At 43.2% G+C, this 8,514-nt stretch overlaps 1 protein-coding gene across 1 annotated transcript in view; it reads right to left on the reverse strand.

Annotated features, from left to right (window-relative positions):
- CYFIP1 (cytoplasmic FMR1 interacting protein 1) overlaps nt 1-5,836 on the reverse strand; it is a 104,574-nt gene extending 98,738 nt beyond the window's left edge. The window contains 1 exon segment of the mRNA XM_069576818.1: nt 5,689-5,836. The gene's annotated coding sequence lies outside the window, so the exon portion shown is untranslated.
- Nucleotides 5,837-8,514: the final 2,678 nt, after the last annotated feature.

Raw genomic sequence — 8,514 nt, forward strand, 5'->3', positions numbered from 1 at the left:
ATACGTGTGTGTGTATATATATATATATACACACACATATATATATACACACAAAAAAAAAGATGGAATCACTTCGTATACCAGAAACATTGTAAATAACTATACTTCAATAAAATAAATAAATAAGTACAGAGGTTCAGTTTAGGATGAAGACAGAGTTTAGGGGATGGATGGTGGTCATGGCTATACAACAATGTAAATATACCTAATGCTACTGAACTGTACATTTAAAATGATTAGTAAATTTTAAGCTATTTATATTTTATCATAGTAAAAAAAAATCAGGCAGTATCTCCCCAACTTATTTTTTTAAAACATTTTTTCAGCTACTGCAGTTTATTTCCCCCTTCATAGAAATGTTAGAGACAGTTTGTCTCTTATCTATAAAAACAATCTGCTGTGATTTCTAATAATTAAACAAAAATATCTTATGACCCAACAAGAACACTTCCAGATTTCTATCAAAAAGATATTATAACATAGGCCTGCATAAAGACTTGAACATGAGTCTTCATGGCAGCAGTTATTCATAACAGGCAAAAAAAAAAAAAAGAATCTAATGAATGGTTCAACAAAATGTGATATATCCATTCAATGGAACACAATGCAACTAAAAAGGAATGAAATGCTGGTACATACTAGACCAGAAATAAACTCCAAAAACATTATGCTAAGTGAAGAAAGTTACACATAAAGAACACAAATTGTACACTTTCATTTATATTAAATGTCCAGAAATGGCAGATCTATGAAAGCAGGCAAATTAGCGATTAGCAGGAATAGGGGCTAGGAATGGAGATTAACTGTAAAAGGTCATGAGCGATCTTTTTGGGGTGATATGTATGTTATGATGGTGCTGTTCAACTCCATAAATCTACTAAAAATCACTGCACACTTAAAGGAGGTACACTGTACACTGTACCTCAATATAAAGTTAAGATATTTTCTTGTTGCAATATTTTACTGGAATTGTGTTAAACCTATAGATCAACTTGAAGGGAAGTGACATCTTTACTATGTTGAGTATTTCAACTCATGCCCATACATGCCTCTTCATTTATTTACATGATCTTTGATTCATTCATTAGCATTTTGCAGTTTTTAGCTTATTGACCCTATATGTGTTAAATTTATATCTAAGTATCTGATTTTTTGCAGCTGCCGAAAATGGTTATTTTTAAACATTTTACACACTGTTGGTATATAGAAATAAGACTGATTTACATGCGTTGACTGTATTTTGTGACGTTACTAACTTCACATACTAATTCTGATAGTTTTTTCATAGATTCTTTGGATTTTCTATGTCGAGAATACCATCTACAAAAAGGGACAATCTCATTCAAAAAGGGACAATTCTCATTCCAATCTGCCTTTTATTTACTTTTCTGACCTTATTGCCCTGGCTAAAATAAAGGTTTTTAATTATTATATATATGTTATTAATCCATGCTCTCCTCCTTTGGTTGCAAAAATTATGAAGAGCTAGGACAAGATATATAAAAGCTTTAGAAGCCAAAGTATGAATATTAACAATACATTCCTATATATACTATCTCCTTTGATCTTAGTAACAATCTAATAGGTGCTTTTTCCATGTTACCAAAGAAAAAAAATGGTCAAAGGTAGTCCAGCCAAAATACCTATCAGGGCTCAGGTGATCATAGCATAGCAGACATATATAGCAGCTTTGCCAGGACTCAACTTGATCTCACTTGCCAAAGTCCCAGGTGCTGCCTGAGCTGACCCCTCTATAAACGAGTACTATTAGAACACAGATCCAAAGCCAAGACACAAGACTGTCACACACTGAGAGGGGCTGAGGGAGCACTGGCCCGACAGAGGAGTAGAGGCAGTGACCCTGGAGTGGCACCTGAGCAAGCACAGTGCCTTCAAAAAATCATCGGTGAGTGATTCAGTAAGCGTATGAGGGTGGGGTCCCAAGGGCTAATCTTTTGGAGAAAGCATCTTTGGCAGCTTCTTTCTAGTTTTTAACTTACTAGTCAGAAGGCTGGATTCAAAGTCTGGCTCTTATCAGGCATGCTAACTTAAAAAAAATTATTATTTATTTATTTGGCTGTGTTGGGTCGTATTAACCGTTGTGGCATGTGAACTCTTACTTGAAGTATATAGGATGCAGTTTCCTGACCAGGGATCGAACCCTGGGCCCCTGCATTGGGAGCGAGGAGTCAGCCACTGGACCACCAGAGACGTCCCCAGACATTTACCAGGCACACACTTAATTTCTTTGTCATTTTCCTCATCCATAAAGTGAGAATAATAATTGTACCTATCTTTGAGGGTTGTGAGAATAGTTAGTATATAAAGTACTCAAGAGTTAGCAAACTACAGCCTACGGTTTGTTCCATAAGTAAAGTTTTACTGGAATACAGCCTCAATCATTCACTACAAATTGTCCATGCTGACTTCATGCTACAGTAGTGAAACTGGGGAGGCTGTGACAGAAACGATATGGCCTGCAAAGTTGTACATAATCACTATTTGGACCTTTACAGGAAAAGTAATCCTAGCCTACAACAATGCTGGGGCTTCCCAGATGACGCTAGAGGTAAAGAACCTGCCTGCCAATGCAAAAGACATAAGAAACACGGGTTCCATTCCTGGGTTGGTAAGATCTCCTGGAGCAGGGCATGGCAACCCACTCCAATATTCTCACCTGGACAATTCCATGGAAGAGTCAGACATGACTGAAGTGCCTTAACATGCACGCACACAAAACAACACTGAAGCAAAGTAAGTACTCAAGAAATGTTGCTGTTGTTCAGTTGCTAAACTGTGTGCGACTCTTTGCAATCCCATGGACTGAAGCATGCCAGGCTGCCCTGTCCTTCACTATCTCCCAGAATTTGCTCAAACTCATGTCCATTGAGTCGATGATGCCATCCAACCATCTCATCCTCTGTTGCCCCCTTCTCCTCCTGCCCTCAATCTTTCCCAGAATCAGTCTTTTCCAATCAGTAGGCTCTTCACATCAGGTAGCCAAAGTACTGGAGCTTCAATTTCAGCATCAGTCCTTCCAATGAGTATTCAGGATTGATTTCCTTTAGGACTGACTGGTCTGATCTCCTTGCTGTTCAAGGGACACTCAAGAGTCTTCTCCAGCACATTTCAAAAGCATCAGTTCTTCAGTGCTCAGCCTTCTTTATGGTCCAGTTCTCACAACTGTACATGACTACTGGAAAAACCACAGCTTTGCCTCTGTCAGCAAAGTGATGTCTCTGCTTTTTTTCTTTAATACTCTGTCCAGGTTTGTCATAGCTTTTCTTCCAAGGAGCAAGAGTCTTTTAATTCCATGGCTGCAGTCACCATCTTAAGTGATTTTGGAGCCCAAGAAAAGAAAATCTGCCACTGTTTCCAATTTTTCCCCCATCTATTGGCCATGAAGTGATGGGACCAAATGCCATGATCTTAGTTTTTTGAATGCTGAGTTTTAAGCCAACTTAAAAGATACATTAGCTTTTATTTAAACCCTCATTCACTTCCAGAATGATAAATCTGAGTATATACATAAAGATATAGACACAGCACTGAATATGGTAGTTCAGTTCAGTTGTTCAGTCATGTCTGACTCTGCGACCCCATGGACTGCAGCACGCCAGGCTTCCCTGTCCATCACCAACTCCCAGAGCTTGCTCAAACTCATTATGTCCATCAAGTCAGTGATGCCATCTAACCATCTCATCCTCTGTCATCCCCTTCTCCTCCTGCCCTCAATCTTTCCCAGAATATGATGGTGACAAATGCAAACTAATGTCAGTTAACCAGGGGCTGATTAAATAAATTATCATACATCTAACCACAAAGCACTATACTATACAGTCATTAAAAGGAATGAAGAATTTCTGTGTGTATATATAGTATATATGCCAATATATATGTCAACATGTTAATATTTCCAAGATCTTTAAATAATCCAAGAACATGACGTGAAAAGGTACAATACATGCAATATAATCTCGCTGTCACAAAAAGAACATACACAAAAATAAAACCTATGCACAGAAAAGGCTACATACTAAGAGAGACTAGGGAATTTCACTTTTAATACATGTAGTGGAGCACTGTTTGACTTCTTAACAAGCTTAAGTGTTGTAATTCTTCTCATGAATTAAAAGTGTTATTTGAATAGCTCGAGTTGTGTCCTAGAGGCACACGTTTTAAACTTTAATGTCTTTACCTCTCAGGGACAAACTAAAGTATGGATGAATCGCAAATGCGTCTGCTGAGTGAAATAACCAAACTCAAAAACCACGCACGACATTCTGTAAAAAAGCAAAACCGTAGGAATGGAGAGCAGAATAAGGGTCAGAAATGGAAAATGGAGTTGCCTACAAAAGGACAGAAAGGAGTTTAGGGGGTGATAAAACTGCTCTCTATCTTGACTGCGGTTGTAAGACACCAAGCATTTGTTAAAATTCAAACTGTTTATCATAAAGTCAATATTACTATATGTCAACTTAAAATAAATTTAAATAAACAGACAAAAACGCTTTGCGAGTAACTTTTCTCTGAGGGACAGATGAGCACACAAACATATGTATTAATACCGGAAATGTTTTCCGCATTTCCCTGTTCACCTCTGGCATAGAGATGCCGCTGCGTGAAGACAGTGTTTTGCACCATTTTCCTAAGTGAATTCCCACAAATGCAAACTTGTCGTGGCCCACATTCATTTAAAACTTGATTATATTCTTCAGGCTCAGCACGGGTAGATCTGCGCTTTACTCGAAAAACCACTGAAGGCCTTCAGGAAGATGGGAGGGCAGGTACCGGCGCGCAGCTTCACAGGCCGAGCAGCCGAGCAGGATTTTCCTGCACGAGCCCGGAGCCGCTGGAGCTGCTGATTTGTCAAGCACAGCAACCTGAGCTACAACACCGAGAACGCTGCTGCTTCAATCACGGGTCATTGACGGGATCACGTTGACAATGGCCAAGAAATACCACCCAACTCACCAAGCTCTGACTAAACACTGAGCGGCGCGGCGCACAGCACCCTCTCTGTACTCCTGGAAAGGGAAACTCCCAAGTCTCAGACTCCCACAGCAGCGTAGACCGTCCAACACCCGGCTTCATGAGCATCGCTCTCCGGCCGTTCAGACATAACGCTAGGGTGGACGTGCTCCGGAGGCCTCCCTCGGCTTAGAAAGCGCTTCTTAAACCGCGTTTCCAAATTATTCTCCCACCCACCAAGCGCTGCGAATTAGGAGCACGCATCTGAGGCTTAAAATATACAACTCAATCTGGCTGTGTTGAACCGCGCTGCCCACGTAACAATCCCGGCTCCTTAACAAAGCCCCAAACTCCTCTCCAAGAATCTGCAAAATGGTCTCGCTTGGTCAGTCTCTCCTCCCCTCAGAGAGGGGCACAAAGCACGACCTCAGTACAAACCGCCTGCTCCGTACTTTCAAACAATAACTGCAAAATCCCAATGGACCCTCCCCATTGGAACTCCGTCGCGGCCAGGGAATGGCTTCGCGACTCCGAGGCCGGAGTGAGCCCGGAGGCCGCGCCGCCCGGGAGGCCGCGCCGCGGAGGTCCAAGTCCCGGCTGCCTGAGGGGCCCCGGTCGGACACCGCCAGCTCCCAGCTCCCGGCCGGCCAGGCTCCAAGGGCGGGCCGCGATCCCAGCGGCGGCGCGGGGCGGGCAGGGGGCCGCAGCGCTCCTCACCTGGCTCCGCGGGGGCTGCTCGGGGGTCCCGGGCGGGCCCTGGGAGTTTCCTGGCCGAGTGAGTCACTCGGGCGGGCCGGGAATGCGCCAGGAAACACCGGGCCTCCTCCCCTTCCTCCCGGGGCGGGGGCTCTCCCGGCTCGGCCCCTTCCTCCCGGCGCTCCTCCCTCCGCTCCCGGCCCTCGGCCAGTCGGCCCCCTCTCGGGCGCTGCGCGCCTTCCCTCGACCCCGGGGGGCCCAGGCCCCTCTGGCTGTCGAAATGCTCCTCAGGGAAGGGACCCTCGAGGCCACCTGCCGGCCTAGGTGACCTCAGCTAGTCCTTGGGGCCGCGGGAGGGAGGGAGGTGGGGGCTTCCCAGGGGGAATCGCCCAGCTTGGGCCGTAAAAAGAGCGCGGAGGGCGCGCCCTGTCCCGGGCCTGCGTGAGATGAGGGCGGCAAGTGAGACGAGCCGCAGAAGGGACTGAGGGGGACACCCAGGCGCGATGGCCTGGCGCCCCACAACCAGGAGGACGTACTCACACCTGAGCTCCGCGGGCGGGAGCCTGCAAGCGGCCAGGTGCGAGGTGCGACCGGGACTCGCTGCCAGAACCCGGCCAACCGGGAGGAAATGATCCTGTTTGGCCTCTGAAGTGATCGCGCGTCCCCTCTGAGCCAGGGGCAAAGGCGTGCGCAGATTTGTCGGAATGGCTGAGAGCAGAAATCTGACGAACTAGCCCCCAAACAATCTTGAGAGAGGCCAAGTGGAGTAAGCTTGTCACAAGCATGTTTGGGAGAAATTTTTCCCTAAACTACCCCCGCTCCCCATCACCACCACCACCTCCCCAACGTGTCGTAAGGGAGAGCAGTAAAGATGAGCAGCAGGTATCAGGCCATTAGCCTTTGAAAGCCACAAAAAGTTACATTCCCTCCTGGCTGTCTTCTAGATGATGCAAAGTTACAACAAATGAATCCTGACCAAACCAAAATCTACCAGTTGTCTAAATATTCAGAGACCACTTTTTCTAGAAGCTCCTGGAGGTCCCTCACTCCAAAACATGGGTTTTGAGTGACTTTCTGGTTCCCAGCTAGTCCACACATTTTCAGCCCAGGGCTGAGTCTTAAATTCCCAAGGGCTGTTTCATTTTTTGTTTTATACTGTAAGTGAAGTGGTGAAATACATATTCAAGGTATAGTGTGATAATTTAAAAATATTGTAATCCCCTAGAGCGATTAATGAAAAATAAGCAATTAAAAAATCCGAGAGAGAAAATTAAATGGAATGCTAAAATATAAATCCAAAGAAAGCAAAGAAGGAGCAAAAAGCACATAGGTAACAAAGAGCAAGGGGTTAGACTTAAATGCAACTGTATTAGTAATTACGTTAAACGTAAATGAACTAAACACTCCAAAGAAATTGTCACATTGGATAAAAACAGAGCCTAAACACATGGCTGTTTAAAAGAAACATACCTTAAATATGAGGACACAAAGAAGTTGAAATTTTAAAAGATGAAAAACCATCTACCATGCCCATGCTAACCATGAAAAAGTCAGTGACTATATTAATATCAAAGTAGACCTAAAGACAAGGAGCATGACCAGAAATTAAAAGGGACATTGGGTAAAGATAGATGGGTCAATTAATTCAGAAACAAAAATGACAATTTTTAGAGTGTATGCACCAAATAAGCTGTGAAAAATTGATAGAGTCAGAAGAAGAAACAGGCATACAGATACTCACAATTAGAGATTTAACACCCCTCTCAGGAAGTGATATGACAGGCAGACATCAAAATAAGTACAGAAAAATTTTAAAACGGTTGACTGATTTACCCTTAAGCCTCACAAAAGGAAACACAAAATATGTTGTATTTGATGACATGTTCAAAATATTTATGCTGAACCCTCAAGGTATTACTGAGAAGAATTAAAATTTTCACGTATCATGCACAAAGTATATGTTAGGAAGTAAAACAAATCTCAATAGATGTCAAAGTGTTGATATCATACAGAACTTTCTCTGACCATCACGAAATTAAACGAAAATGCAATAAAAATAAAACTTTAAAATTATATTTTATTTATTTATGTTATTTTTCAGCTGTGCTGGGCCTTCCTTGCAATACACGGCTTCTCATTGCAGTGGCTTCTCTTGTTGAGGAACATGGGCTCTAGATACTGGGCTTCAGTGGTTGCGGCACACAAGCTCAGTATCTGCAGCTGGGCTCCAGAGTAGGCTCAGTAGCTGTGGTGCATGGGCTTTATTACTCTGGGCATGTGGAATCTTCATGGGCCAGGGATCAAACCCATGTCCCCTGCATTGCCAGGTGGATTCTTATCCACTGTACCACCAGAGCAGTCCAAGATAACTTTTTAATGCCCAAATATTGAGTGAGTGAAGTCGCTCAGTCGTGTCTGACTCTTTGTGACCCCATGGACTGTAGCCTACCAAGCTCCTCTGTCCATGGGATTTTCTAAGCAATAGTACTGGAGTGGATTGCCATTTCCTTCTCCAGGGGATCTTCCCGACCCAGGGATCGAACCCGGGTCTCCCGCATGGTAGACAGACGCTTTACCGTCTGAGCCACCAGGGAAGTCCCTGCCCAAATATTAGATAACTAAATAATACACTTCTAAATGTTCTTTTCATCAAAAAAGAAATCACAATGGAAATTGGAAAATATATTGAACTAAATAATGATGAAAAAATAAAAATTTGTGAGATGCAGCTAAATGAATGCTCAGAAGGAAAGTTAATATATCAAATACACATAGTAAAAAACCAGAAAAGTTTAAAATCAATTACCTTAACTTCTACCTCAAAAAAGTTAGAAAAACAGAAGCAAA

The sequence above is a fragment of the Ovis canadensis genome, chromosome 2 (genome assembly GCF_042477335.2).
Source record: "Ovis canadensis isolate MfBH-ARS-UI-01 breed Bighorn chromosome 2, ARS-UI_OviCan_v2, whole genome shotgun sequence".
In the NCBI taxonomy this organism is placed as follows: domain Eukaryota; kingdom Metazoa; phylum Chordata; class Mammalia; order Artiodactyla; family Bovidae; genus Ovis; species Ovis canadensis.